We start from the raw sequence: 14742 nt of genomic DNA on the forward strand, positions 1-14742 counted from the left end.
TTTGCCACCCTCTCCATAGCATGGCTGGTTCCAAAGCAAGTGATATGGAGCACATTAACCCCACTGACACAGCAGAATGAAGAAACACCATAAGAACATTTTGTGGGAGATCCCCTGCATTCACCTGAGCCTTTGCCAGGATTAGAATAGCAAAAACAAATGACAAATGCAATCTACTAGCCATTTCCAACAAATAATGAGTCAATCTCCAAACTGCTGCGCTGCAAAAAATTCAGAATAGATAATCTTTGCAGAGTTGTGATCTGAGCCCACCCTGATGGTGTTCCCTGAGGTGGCTGCCCCTTTCGCTTACCTTCTGGAGCTAGCCCTGGTCCTGTCCTCCTTCAGAATGCTCTGCTTCTGCCACTGAAACCCAGTTCCTTGTTTGTTCCTCGGTGACCATGGAGTGTGCCTGAATCCAAATTGCACTAGAGACCAAGGATAAGAGGCAAGGGATAGAGAAGAAAAAAGCATATGGTTAGTATCCAAAACCCAGATGTCTGTATTTGCAAGACGCAGCTGTGTACGAATGTGGGTTGATTTACTTGCAACTAAAATTAAGGTTTGGGGAGGGGGATGGAGCCTGGAGGCACAGTGGGCAAGAACCTCACCAGGCTTTCTTTTCAAAATTGCAAAGTGAGTTTAAATTCTCAGAAGATAAGCCACTTTCTCCTGGCAATTGCCTTGACTGGGCCATAGTGTGGAAGTTGGGGGACAAGCCATAGGGTTCAGACCACACCTGCAATGATCTCTGGAATAAAACGTTGATTATTCTAGTGGGGTTTTCCCCCAGCAGTCCCATCGATAATTTCATGTGTCCTCAAATACCCCTGCAATTATCACCATTATACAGATAAAGAAAACAGGCACAGAGAGGTGAAGTGACCACCAGGGTTACATATAGATTCAGCGGCGAACCAAAGGTGAGAATCCGAGACTCTGTCCCTTCATTTTCCTCCGTCCTTTGCCCTTCCCTTGCTGTCCCACATCTCCTTGCTGGCCATCCATTTTGAAGACCACTGATTTGCTGAAGAACTTCCCCATTCTTCACCCTGCTGGACTCCAGGGTGACAACCCATACCTCTAGGAGCAGGCCACACCATCACACTTGCAAGGAATCAAGCTGGATACACACACACACACACACACACACACACACACACACACAAAGGGAATTTGGAAAAAGAACCCCACACCTCCCAGAAATATTGCTTTCATGAGCCATATGAATTATTTAACAGACAGCTGAAAAGACAAAACTCAACGGAAGAATACAAAACCCGGCGCTCGCAGATCCTTCCCAGCAGCCGATGACAATGAAATATATTTTATGCCGCAGTCTACCTTGCCAGTGGAGAGGGCGAGCTTGCTGCTTGCCCACCCTCCGGCATTACCAAGATGGACGGGCGCCCGGTGGGTATCGTTCTCCATTATCCCTCAAACCTTTGCCACTGGTGTCCAGATAGCTACGCTGGCAAAAAGAAAAAATGGAAAAGCCTGCATATTGTAAGTGTTGGTTAAACAACCCCACAGTAATTCTTATTTGCTGGAGGTTTTAGAGAGCAGATGTAGGATTGGCAGGGGCTGGGAGCTGGCTATATTGTTCTAGCTTGATCTGAGCCAACATGGAAGTGGAAAGAAAAAAAAATACACAAAAAGCTGTGTTTTGTGTGTGTGGAGGGCCGGGGGTGGGTGGGGGCTGCCTTTGCCTTTTTGGCCAATCAACTCATCTGAGGTTCGTTGGACTTGCGCTGACCACTGCGCCCCCCAGCCCGGTCCCCTCCAAAAGGAATCGGACCTCCATCAGCTGCTCCATGAGAAGCTCTCCCTGGCAGGAGGGGTGGGCAGCCATGGGCAGTGACTCACTGATTGCCTGCTTTGGTAGTATCAGTTGCTAGAAAAAGGGCAAACAAATGGGGAACCAAATATACAAGCCGCCAGCAGCACTGAGGCAGCGTTCCAGCTGCCAGGCAATAACTTAGATAGTTCCAGCTGCCATCACCTAGTTCATGCAAAGCTTTTTAATATCTTTTGGCAGCCCGCGATGTCACAGCACAAAAGGAGAGTTGGCACATGCTAGCATACTTTGTTTGACATAACTGTAGGCAGTACCCAGCTGATACCTTCATCAAACGTGGATGGGCTCACTCTTAAGGTACGTTTTAGCAGATCGAACGGGTTGTTGTTCGCCCCCCGATCACTTCCACCCTCCCCGCCTCATCTTCCATTCCACCCACCAGTGTTAAATCATTGACTGGGAACTGAACCAGATCAAAGGCAACGTTCGCTCTGGCACAACACCCAGCCAGATAAGTGTGTGCATGCGCATGTATACACACACACGCACACATACACACACGTTCATGTACATACAAGCACATACTGTGTATGCGCTGCATTGCTCCAGCAGAGGGAGAAGGAAGAGGTAGAAAAAACGGCTAAAAAGAGATGTACCACTCCGCTCCCAAGTGTTTTACATTCTTAGCCAGAAACAGCAGCAAGAGAAAGCCAGCGTCCCTTCTGCCTTTACCACACTAAAGACATCAATAAATGCAGGCACAGAACAAGCAGGAATGTGCACACCCAAGCACACAGGGTTTGGGATAACTCATTCCTCACAATGCTTCAGCATCCTTCCAGTACCTTCCTCTGGAAACCCAGGGGTTCCCACGCCTTTCTCAGTTTCCTGGGTGTCACAGGCCAAAGCTGGACCCCCTTTTTGCTCTGGAGGCTCCCGTCCCTTGGTGCTCTCCACAATTCCACAGTCATCCCTGGGGAATGGCTCTGTTGCTTGCATGGTGGAGGGTATTGGCAGCGTGTCCTAGCTTAACTATGCTGATCTTCCCCTATGTCATCCCCCTTTGGCCCCATGTGCAGATCCTAAGAGGCCAGGGTAGGTTCTCCCACTCTCCAAGATTTCCTCGGGGCCATCGCATGAGGTCCTTAGCTCACATATCTTTCACTCCCCAATGGGAAGCAGTGTGACCTAGTGGAAAGATCAGCACATGGTAAGCACTCTAATTAATTAATTATGGTATTTGTTAAGCACTTACTATGTGCAAAGCACTGTTCTAAGTGCTGAATTCTGACTGACTTCAAACAACCCAGATGCAATATAGGCGGTGGAGTGGGAGATCTATGTTTCATTTTTGCTTCCACTAATAGTGGTAATTGTTAAGCACTTACCATGTACCAAGCACTCTGCTAAAAGCTGGTGTAGTGAATTGGTTGGAGCAAACTACTTGAATCTCTCTGTGGCTGAATACCCCAACTTGAAAAATGAGGGTAAAAACATGCCTGAACCCAGACAACCTCATAGGGTTGAGGTCAACCAGCAGAGAAGACAGAAATGCAATCTTGCAGGGGGAGAATGAGAATCTCTGGACCTACAGCCATATTCACACACTCCCTAAATTAGTCCGTTTTGGGCGGCTTTGCTGCCACTTCTGGCTGGGCTCCTCCCAATGCACACCTTACCAACAGAGAAAACCTGGGAGAAGCTTTCAATGGATAATATGGATAAATTTCACCTTGCCGTCTCCACCCTCAACCCCTCCTTCAGATAGGCAGGAGCAATGTCTGGGAGCTGATGCCCAACAGGGCCAAAAATTAGGAGAAAGCCAGGAAGTGGTCTGCAGGCAGCGAGGTAATCACAAGACAGGCCCAGGCAGAAAGGAGGGTGAGGGGATGTCAGGTGGACCATCCATTTGAAACTCTATTGTATGGATTAATTGGGAAAAGCCATGAGTTAGACCTGGTCAGTAAGTGGCCCATCCCTCTAAAGCCTGCTGAGCCCACCCTAAAACATGCATACGGGAGAAAAAGAGAAAGCAACGTTACCCAAACACCCACTTGTGACTTTGCCCAGTCAATGAATGATATTTTAAGAGTTTAATATGTGCAGAGCACTGTATTATGCCCGGGACAATAAAATTAGTATACACGAACCCTCTAGTTAAGGGGATTGTAATCTAGCTCCCTCTCACACTGGATATAATACAGCTTCTCTCTCAAAGTGGGTTTGGAAGAATAATGAGATGGTCTAGTGGAAAGAGCAGAGGTCTGGGAGTTGAATAGGGGAAGTTGGGAGGGGAAGCAGCGTGGCTCCATGGAAAGATCATGGGCTTTGGAGTCAGAGGTCAGGGGTTCAAATCCCAGCTCCACCAATTGTCTGCTATGTGACTTTGGGCAAATGACTTAACTTCTCTTTGCCTCAGTTCCCTCATCTGTAAAATGGGGATTAAGACTGTGAGCCCCCCCATGGGACAACCTGATCACCTTGTAACCTCCCCAGCACTTAAAACAGTGCTTTGCACATAGTAAGCGCTTAATAAACGCCATGAAGGACTTGAGTTCTAATCCTGCTCTGCCACTTGCCTGCTGTGTGACCTTAAGCAAGTCATTTCAGTTCCCCATGCCTCAGTTTCCTCAGATGCAAAATGGGGATTAATACCTGTCCTCTCTCTCCTCTAGACTGTGAGCCCCAAATAGGACAGGGACTGATTTGGGCTTTATGGCATTTGCTTTGCTTTTATCTACTCCATAGCTTAGTATAGTGCCTCACACGTAGTAAACTGCTTAAATACCATAATTATTATTATCTGTTACGTGATTATATGCCAAGAACTGCTCTAAGTGCTGGGGTTGACACAAGACAATCAGGTTGGACACAGTCCCTGTCCCATATAGGATTTACAATCTTAATATCCTTTTTAAAGATGAGGTTACAGGTACAAAGAAGGGGTTTGCCCAAGGTCACAGCAGACAAGCGGCAGAGCTGGAATTAGAACCCAGGTCCTCTGACTTCCAAGTCCATGCTTTGAGCACTAGGCCATGATGCTGCTTCTTGTATCTACTCCAGTGCTTAGTACAGTGCTTGGCACAAAGCACTTAAATATCACAATTATTATTAGTATTACAATGGTCAGATTTTAGAGGATCTGGTCCTGTGATATAATCATTACCAGTGGCATTTACATAGTTAGCACCTGACATTTACAAAGTGTGTTCCCAGCATTGATTCTTTAAAAGAATCATTTAAAATGCCCTAGTTAACCTAGCCAAACACACCATCTCCAGTATTCCAATAAAGATCCATAATTCAAAACCAATCAGGTCTTGGAGAAAAAATATACACTCACAGAATAATTACACACCATGTGTACAAGACACATATGCGCCACAAATAAGGAAAGTAAAAACAAAAAAGGACAGATAGTTCCAGATTTAAAACCACCCACCAAGGTAGAACAGGTGGTGAAAAGATAATAAAACATGTTGCAAAGAACTTGTCATGAATTTTAAAAACAAAAACACCCACAGACCAAATAATATTGCACTGACACTCAGCTGAGGCGGCTCAACTATTTTGAATCTACAAAGCAGAAGTTACAGAGTAAGATGCTCCAGCTGAAATGGTAGTATTAAATCAGAGCTGAGGGACCGGCAGAGATGGAATGTGCTCACCACCCTGCCATGATGAGCATGGTGGGGCTTACCAAACCCTTAGAGCTTAGAAAACCCCACATCAGAAGCCATTTTGTTGTTGCCTGCTCCTTTTTGCCTTGAACAGATTCAGAAGTACTGACTAGAATTAGAGGGCAGACATACACACACACACCCTCACTCTCCCCGCTCCATATTGGCCAGACGGCCACTCTCCAGTTCTTCAAAACAATATTAAGGTCGCAACTCCGCCAAGATGCCTTCTCTGAACCACCATTCTAAGTGCTTGGGAGTCTTCAACAGAGCTGGGAGACAGGATCCCTGCCTTCAAGTGTCTTACATTCTACCAGGGGAGGCGGGCCCTAAAAGTACAGGGACTCCGACTGAATTCTTACTGTATGCTTAGCACAGCACTAAGCACTTGGAAGAGTACAACAGAACAGGATTGGAAGACAGCTTCAGCGCATCGCCACTTGGATGTCCCACTGGCACCTCAAACTCAATATCTCAAATTATTCACCTGTCCCCATAAACTTACTCCTCCCCCTTTCTTATCTAAACTTATTTATTTTGTACATGTCTATTCTATTTATTTTATTTTGTTAGTATGTTTGGTTTTGTCTCCCCCTTTTAGACTGTGAGCCCACTGTTGGGTAGGGACTGTCTCTATATGTTGCCAATTTGTACTTCCCAAGTGCTTAGTACAATGCTCTGCACACAGTAAGCGCTCAATAAATACGATTGATGATGATGATGGACACCACAGCTGGAGCTGAAAACAGCATGGCCAAGTGTTAAAATCATGGGCTTAGGAGTCGGGGGACCTGAGTTCTAATCCCAGCTTCCAGAATTTGCAAATTTGTGTCACTTTAGAAAGGTCACAGATTTTCTGAGCCTCAGTTTCCTCAACTGTAAAATGGGGATTAAATATCTCTTTGTTCAATCCTATTTGACTGCTTACTGTGGGCAGAGCACTGTATCAATTGTATTTATTGAGTGCTTATTGCGTGCAGGGTACTGTGTTAAGCACTTGAGAGAGCAGGAACTGGTGACATCCTCTGCCCACAAGGAGCTTACAGTCTAAGCATTTGGGAAGAGTATGATACAAATTCCCTGCCCACGATAAGCTTCAAGTCTAGAAGGATCTACATATATATTCTATTTATTTTATTTTGTTAGTATGTTTGGTTTTGTTCTCTGTCTCCCCCTTTTAGACTGTGAGCCCACTGTTGGGTAGGGACTGTCTCTATATGTTGCAATTTGTACTTCCCAAGTGCTTAGTACAGTGCTCTGCACATAGTAAGCACTCAATAAATACGATTGATGATGATGATGATCTAGACTGTAAGCTCGTTGTGGGCTGGGAATGTGTCTATCGTTATATTGTACTCTCCCAAGCTCTTAGTACAGTGCTTTGCACACCATAAGTGCTCAAACACAATTGATCTCCCTCCTACTTAAGCTGTAAGTCCCATGAAGGGCAAAGACCTGTTATAATATCTACCCCAGCTTTCTGTGCTTGGCCCAGAGTAAGTGCATAACAAATACCACAATTATTCTTAAACAGGAAGTGGAGGCAAGGTATCCCCATGACAAAACCCTTCCTTCCCCTTCTTACCTGTTTTTCCCAGTGCTTAGTATAATACTCTACATACAGTAGTTGCTTAATAGTTTCACTAATCTTTCACTAGCAAGATGCTGGCTCTCCGATCAGACTGCTGTCATTTACTAGGCACCTAATGTGAGTTTTTCACCTCCCCAGTAAAGCACATGAATCTGTTTCCTAGCTTTCCTTTAGGGACACTCTCCCCTTCCCCCTGCCCAGCCAAACCAGGATTGAACAATACAGAGAAATCTCGGAGAAATATCCAAAATAACACCTCCTTAGATCTTGGGTCTCCCATTGCTCTGCCTCCCAGGTCAATCGTTTTCTTTTCAGCCAGAAAACAGGGTTGTCAGTGTCATAAACCAGCCTTATCCACTCCAGTCCCCTCTAAATAATTATAATTGGGGTATTTGTTAAGTGCTTACTATGCACCAGGCACTGTACTAGATGCTGGGTTAGGTACCAGAGAAGAAGCAAGGCCTAGTGGAAAGAGCACAGGCCTAGGACCTAGGTTCTAATCACAGTTCCACTTTTTTTTAAATGGTATTTAAGTATTTACTGTGTGTCAGGCACTGTATTGAACAGTGGGGTAGATATAAGATTATTCATTCAATCATATTTACTGAGCACTCACTGTGTGCAAAGCACTATACTAGGCACTTGGGAGAGCATAATACACAGTTCCACTTTTTTTAATGGTATTTAACTATTTACTGTGTGTCAGGCACTGTATTAAACAGTGGGGTAGATATAAGATTATTCAATCAATCATATTTACTGAGCACTTACTGTGTGCAAAGCACTGTACTAAGCACTTGGGAGAGCACAATACAACAACAGCCCCATTCCTGCCCACAAGCTCACACAGCCCATGCACCAAGGGGCCTTTTACAACCTTAATCTCCATTTTACAGATGAGGTAAGAGGCACAGGGGCACTTGGAGGAACTTAAAACTGGCCCTCCCTGAACTGGGTGGGCCCAATATGTTTGGTTTTGTTCTCTGTCTCTCCCTTCTAGAGTGTGAGCCCACTGTTGGGTAGGGACTGTCCCTATACGTTGCCAACTTGTACTTCCCAAGCGTTTAGTACGGTGCTCTCACAGTAAGCACTCAATAAATACAATTGATTGATTAAGCCTTTCTCTGTTTCCCAGCTACTTGACCCCCTCACTTACCAGCCCAAGGTCTTGCTACTGAGTCTGCAGGAAAGACCTTCAGGTTTCTTCTGGAGAACATGGAGCTCTACTGCAGCCAAGAAGGGCAGGGGCACAGCAGCTGCCGTCTACAACAGCGCCAGCCTGCAGGGGAAGTCACCAGAGCCTGCTGGGAAACCACCACGAGAGCCTGACGAGCCCTTAACTCCTCAGCTGTGTTGCTTTCCAAACCACCCCCTGGGCTTCCAGGTCAGGGACAAAAAAGTGGGAACAGTCCCAAACAAGTCCATGTCCCCATCACCAACTCAAATGCTGAGCCTGGTTGATCGTGGGAGCCCAAAATAGGAGGCAGAGCCCTTTCTGCCTGACCATCTTTGAACACAAAAGAGCTCAGTTCACACGATATCAGAAGGAAGAAGGCTGGGGTCTTGCCTTACCCCTACTCAGGGCAGGTGTCTCTCATAATGCTAATGAAATCAGGGCAGGTGTCTTCCATAATGCTAATGAGAGCTGATCTTTTGCCACCAGATAGCTGTGAGCTATTGCCTTTGGGGGCAGTGGCCACTCTTTAGCCCACCTAATAAAGTGGTGGTTAAAGCTTTATGTCTATTTTTAATAAATGGGGACAATGCACCACAGTATAGCTATGGAAAAGAGCGGCCTAATTCTAGGAATCAATATTAGAACCTAATTAGCCACTGAGCTCGGTCTGATAACAGCTTATCGTATACCTCTCGGCCAAAAGAAAGCTCAGGTAGAGAGCAAAAGAGAGGGAGAAAGAAAAGGGGATAAATAGCTAATTATGATAAACTGGTTCCCTTGGTAACTCTGTTTATAACTGTGATGATGTTGCCATTATATTAATGATAAACAGAAAGGTTTTATGTGAGATTATATAATTCATATTTACAATCGTCAGGCTTTTTTTCCTTCTTACTCTGGCAGAGAAGCCTTATAATAAACAGGACCTGCCTTAGGGTTGGGGTACAACCCCCCATATTTCTGCGGCTCAGTGGCGCATTCATTCATTCAATCATATTTATGGAGTGCTGTTCAGAGCACTGTACTAAGCGCTTATCTGGAGCTGATGGGCACGGACAGGTGAGCGGGGAAAGGTTGCAGTGGAACCCTCTATGCTGCCGGAGCCTCCCAGTGTGGGCTAAGCACCCGAGAGGGTGGGTTAGCATGTGGACTCCTGTGCCTCAGTTTCCCCCATGCCCTCTTCCCAGGAACACTTTGTAATCTCTAGCTTGTGTGGGAGCAGATTGTTATGGTCCAAGGAGGGGGTTAGTGTGCGGACCCTCATACCTCAGTGTGGCCAAGTCAGAAGGACCTGGGTTCTAATCTTGACTCCACCATAGGTCTGCTGTGTGACCTTGGACAAGTCACCTAACTTCTCTGGGCCTCAGTTATCTCATCTGTAAAATGGGGATTAAGAGTGCAAGCCCCAGGTGGAACATGGACAGCGTCCAACCTGATTACCTGTATCTACCCCAGTACTTAGAACAACGCTTGGCACCCAGCAAGCACTTAACAGGCATCATCATTATTATTGTTATCATTATTACTATTAAGGGCTTAGAGGGCTCAGGGCAAGCCAGATGTTCACAGAGAAATCCACCTTTCCAGACAGCAAGAGAATCGGAAGGACCTGGGTTCGAGATCTGACTCCTCCACTTGTCTGTTGTGTACCCTTGGGCAAGTCACTTAACTTCTTTGTGCCTCAATTACTTCATTTGTAAAATGGAGATTAAGACTGAAAGCCCTATGTGGGATATGGACTGTAAACTCATTATGGGCAGAGACAGTGTCTGTTAATTCTGCTGTACTCTCCCAAGAACTTAGTACAGTGTTCTGCACATAGTAAGCACTCAATAAATACAACTGATTTATTGCTTCTAGACTGTGAGCCCACTGTTGGGTAGGGACCGTCTCTATATGTTGCCAACTTGTACTTCCCAAGTGCTTAGTACAGTGCTCTGCACACAGTAAGTGCTCAATAAATATGATTGATTGATTGATATGGACTGTATCCAAGCTGATTAGCTTGTATAATAATAATAATTGTGGTATTGGTTAAGCACTTACTATGTGCCAGGCACTGTACTAAGCCCTGGGATGGATGCAAGCAAATTGGGTTGGACACAGTCCCTGTCCCACGTGGGGCTCACAGTTTCAATCTCCATTTTAAAAATGAGGTAACTGAGGCACACAGAAGTAAAGTGACTTGCCCAAGGTCACACAGCAGACAAGTGGTGGAGCAGGGATTAGAACCCATGACCTTCTGACTCTGAGGCCCAAGCTCTATCTACTTTACCGTGCTCCTTCTCAATCTCTCTGCAGTCTCTTTCAGCTCCATACGAAGTGGTGTGGTCGCCAATTTGGTAGTTGGTGCCAGCACTTTTACTGCTGTTTTGACTTTGTGATGGATCCACAGGAGAAATGTACAAGAGACAATTTTGATTGACTTTATTATTATGATGATGTTTCTGGTATTTGATAAATATATGATTATGGTATTTGAGAAGCAGTGTGGCTCAGTGGAAAAAGCCTGGGCTTTGGAGTCAGAGGTCATGGGTTCATATCCCGGCTCCACCAATTGTCAGCTGTGTGACTTTGGGCAAATCACTTCACTTCTCTGGGCCTCAGTTACCTCATCTGTAAAATGGGGATTAAAACTGTGGGCCCCCCGTGGGACAACCTGATCAATCAATCGTATTTATTGAGCGCTTACTGTGTGCAGAGCACTGTACTAAGCACTTGGGAAGTACAAGTTGGCAACCTCCCCAGTGCTTAGAACAGTGCTTTGCACATAGTAAGCGCTTAACAAATACCATCATTATTGTTATTATTATTATAAACCCTTATTATGTGTCAAATACTTTTCCAAGCACTGGGGCAGATACAAGTTAATCAGGTCAGACACAGACCCTGTCCCACATGGAGCTCATGGTAAGGGGGTAAGAACAGGTATTTTATCCCCATTTTATAGATGGGATAACTGAGGCACAGAGAATTCGGGTGGCTTACCCGAGGTCACACAGCAGACAAGTAGCAGAGCCAGGATTAGAACCCAGGTCAACAGGAGGAAAAGAAGGGCATGAACAGATGGAAGTCCACTTCACTTTTCTCCTCTGTATCACCTCCTCTTCATACTTTTCCTGTTAGGGGATTCACTGGGAGGGGTACTTGCTTTCATAAGCAGGACAGACTTCAGTTGGCAAGTGAGGCGAGCGGCATTCTGAGAATGGCATATGGCAGGGCAGCATGATGCCTCCGACCCTCTCGAGATGGCTATTTTTTCAGACATTCAAGAGGGCATCTATACCAGACCTTCTCATCAAGATGGCCACCTAGCATGTGCAGTCACCTCCACATCCCACCTCTGCACATGCATGACAGCCATCTTTAGTTTGATTTTTACATGGCTCCTCTGCTTCCCCATCCTCGGAATTAAAGTCTTCCTAAAAGCTTTGACTTTTTCTAAGTACCAGGGAGCCCTCCATTCTCCCTCCCCTCCCACCTCCCCAGACCACCAAGAGCAGCTTAATTCAGGGGAGTCCAAAACTTCTCTTCATTCAGGGTTGGGCTGTACAGTGGCCCAGATGGGGTCTGGGATTGAAGGAGGCTGGGTGGCCCAAGCCGATCTGTCCCCACCAGGACATCCAGGGGGGACAAGGTGACACCTCAGGGCCCGATAAGCCAAGGCTGCCTGTTCGCCACCAGGACAGAGGCTGCTAAGGAGAGGGGGCAGCAGATAGTTTCTTGCACGACTGTCTTTTGGAGCAGAAATCATATCTACTTCCTCTATCATTCTCTCCCAAGGGCTTAGTATGATGCTCTACACAGAGTATATGATCAATAAAGACAACAGATAGGTTGATAAGTCTTCAGAGCAAGGGACAGGATGTGGGAAGAGGATACTAATAACAGTCATAGTCCCTCTCCCATTGAGCTCATAATCTAGGAGTTGGGAATAATAATAATAATAATAATGATGGCATTTATTAAGCGCTTACTATGTGCAAAGCACTGTTCTAAATGCTGGGGAGGTCACAAGGTGATCAGGTTGTCCCATGGGGGGCTCACAGTCTTAATCCCCATTTTACAGATGAGGTAACTGAGGCACAGAGAAGTTAAGCGACTTGCCCAAAGTCACACAGCTGACAATTGGCGGAGCCAGGATTTGAATCAATCAATCAATCAATCGTATTTATTGAGCGCTTACTGTGTGCAGAGCACTATACTAAGCGCTTGGGAAGTACAAGTTGGCAACATATAGAGACAGTCCCTACCCAACAGTGGGCTCACAGTCTAAAAGGGGGAGACAGAGAACAAAACCAAACATTTGAACCCATGACCTCTGACTCCAAAGCCCGTGCTCTTTCCACTGAGCCACGCTGCTTCTCAATAATAATAATAATGGCATTTATTAAGCGCTTGCTATGTGCAAAGCTCCATTCTAAGCACTGGGGAGGTTACAAGGTGATCAGGTTATCTCACGGGGGGCTCACAGTCTTCATCCCCATTTTACAGATGAGGGAACTGAGGCTCAGAGACATTAAGTGACTTGCCCAAGGTCACACAGCAGACCTGTGGCAGAGCTGGGATTCGAACCCATGCCCTCTGACTCCCAAGCCCGGGCTCTTTCAACTGAGCCACGCTGCTTCGCTGCTGGGAAGAACCGGTATCATTGCCATTTTACAAATGAGGAACCTGAGGCCCAGAGAAGTGAAGTGACCTGACCAAGGTCACAGAGCAGGTCAATGACAGAGCTGGAATGAGAACCTGAGTCTCCTGAGTCCCGGTCCAATGCTTTTTGCCCTTGGCCATGCTACCACATATGCTAACATACCTACCAAATCTATTATATTGTACTCTCCCAAGCACTTCGTACAGTGCTCCGCACACAGTAAGCACTCAATAAATAGGAGGGATTGATTGATAGATTACCAGAAAACAGTGAGGGCAGTGGAACAAGTCATCCAGTAAGGCTATGGAGTCGCCTTATCTATGGAGTTCTACAACTACAATGAATTACGATCATTCCTGCCTGAAGGCAGGGGGATGGACTAGAAGACCTTTCACAGTCCTTCGAGTCTTGAGGCTTGATTGTTCTAACACTCTGACTCAGTTCACAAGAAGAGGAAGAGAAATACCCCCAAAAAGCAGCAAGATTCCAAAGAATCACTGGGGGAAAGGAGGAGAGCGTCTTTTCCCTCCGTTTGGACGTAAGAGATCATAACCAAACACATGAAAACAGAAAAGTTGAGCCAAGTACAAAATAAGCTAATATCCTGTGTATTCTGCAAGAGGCAAGCTAATTAGAGTTTAGGTAATTAGAGCTTTCACGGTTTCTAAAAAAATACAATACATTCATTTATGCAAATCTACTGTTGAGTGTGATTTCAATAAAATGCCAAATAATGTGCCTATCATGAGAATGTGACTTAAAAGACAATGTCTCCCAAACAAATGATCTCCCCAAATTCCAGACCCACCCAGCAATTTGTCCGGCATTGTAGATTTCAAAATTAAATCACTTACCCATCAGTGACAAATGATTAGCCATTTGTCGGGGATGCAGGTATTGATTATGGAGAGTCTAGAAAATCACAAGAGGGTACATAGATGCCAGATTCTCCGATTGTATAAACTACTCTCAGGAAATAGAGTGCTTTTGGAAAATGTGATAACACTTTCAAGCCATAGGGGACCATTTAATACAAGGAAATAACAACTTTGGCATTCTATGCTCAGTAGCCCCCTAGTAGTGTGGAGGAGATAAGACCCTTTGCAAAATCTCTAACCCTATCTCTACCAAAAGAAGAATCTGATTCTTTAGAGCATGGGTTTTGGTATCCTCATTTCTTCCATAATACGAGTTTTCACTATGCATTTTGAAGAGAATACTTAAAAGAATTAAAGTTTTTCTAGAGCATGGGTTTTGGTATCCTCATTTCTTCCATAACATGAATTTTCACTATGCATTTTGAAGAGAATACTTAAAAGAATTAAAGTTTTTCTAAAAAATCACACATCTATCTAGATGGAACACAAAGAGCTGTCAGAAGAAATTTTTGGGCACAGGGTTCCTGATACTGATGAAAAGGTGAACGCTATAGCCTGAGTTTTCCTTAAAGTGGGATTTATCTATAATGTAACACCAGGGTTAGAGGAGAGTGAAATTCATTTTTAAGCCCTTCTCTTTTCAATAAAATACATTTTACCAAGGTGTATATGTGGGTATGTATCCAGAATGATTGCAGAGGGAGATGGGGTATTCTGGGACAGATGTATCCATGGAGTCGCTATGGGTCTGAATTGATTCGACAACATAAGACAAGACAAATGTATATGTATACATATAAAATAAAAAAAATTATGCACGTGAGATTTTTCTATTTTTAATCCAAGTTTTAACTAATCAAAAAATAAAATATTCTTTGATAGCCAAGTGGTGAGGACTGACTCTTTTAGACCCATGGATATTTAGGATAAATGCAAAAGGGAAGCAGGATGCCAGAGTTCAGCAGGT

The 14742-nt window shown here is 45.0% G+C and overlaps 1 long non-coding RNA gene across 1 annotated transcript in view; it reads right to left on the reverse strand.

Moving 5' to 3' along the window:
* Positions 1-314: 314 nt before the first annotated feature.
* The window catches only part of LOC119940585, a 57383-nt gene continuing 42955 nt past the window's right edge, over positions 315-14742 (reverse strand). Inside the window, exon 3 of the long non-coding RNA XR_005455024.1 lies at positions 315-428. This is a non-coding gene — a long non-coding RNA (uncharacterized LOC119940585). The remainder of the gene's footprint in view (positions 429-14742) is intronic.

This window comes from Tachyglossus aculeatus, chromosome 19 (genome assembly GCF_015852505.1).
Source record: "Tachyglossus aculeatus isolate mTacAcu1 chromosome 19, mTacAcu1.pri, whole genome shotgun sequence".
In the NCBI taxonomy this organism is placed as follows: domain Eukaryota; kingdom Metazoa; phylum Chordata; class Mammalia; order Monotremata; family Tachyglossidae; genus Tachyglossus; species Tachyglossus aculeatus.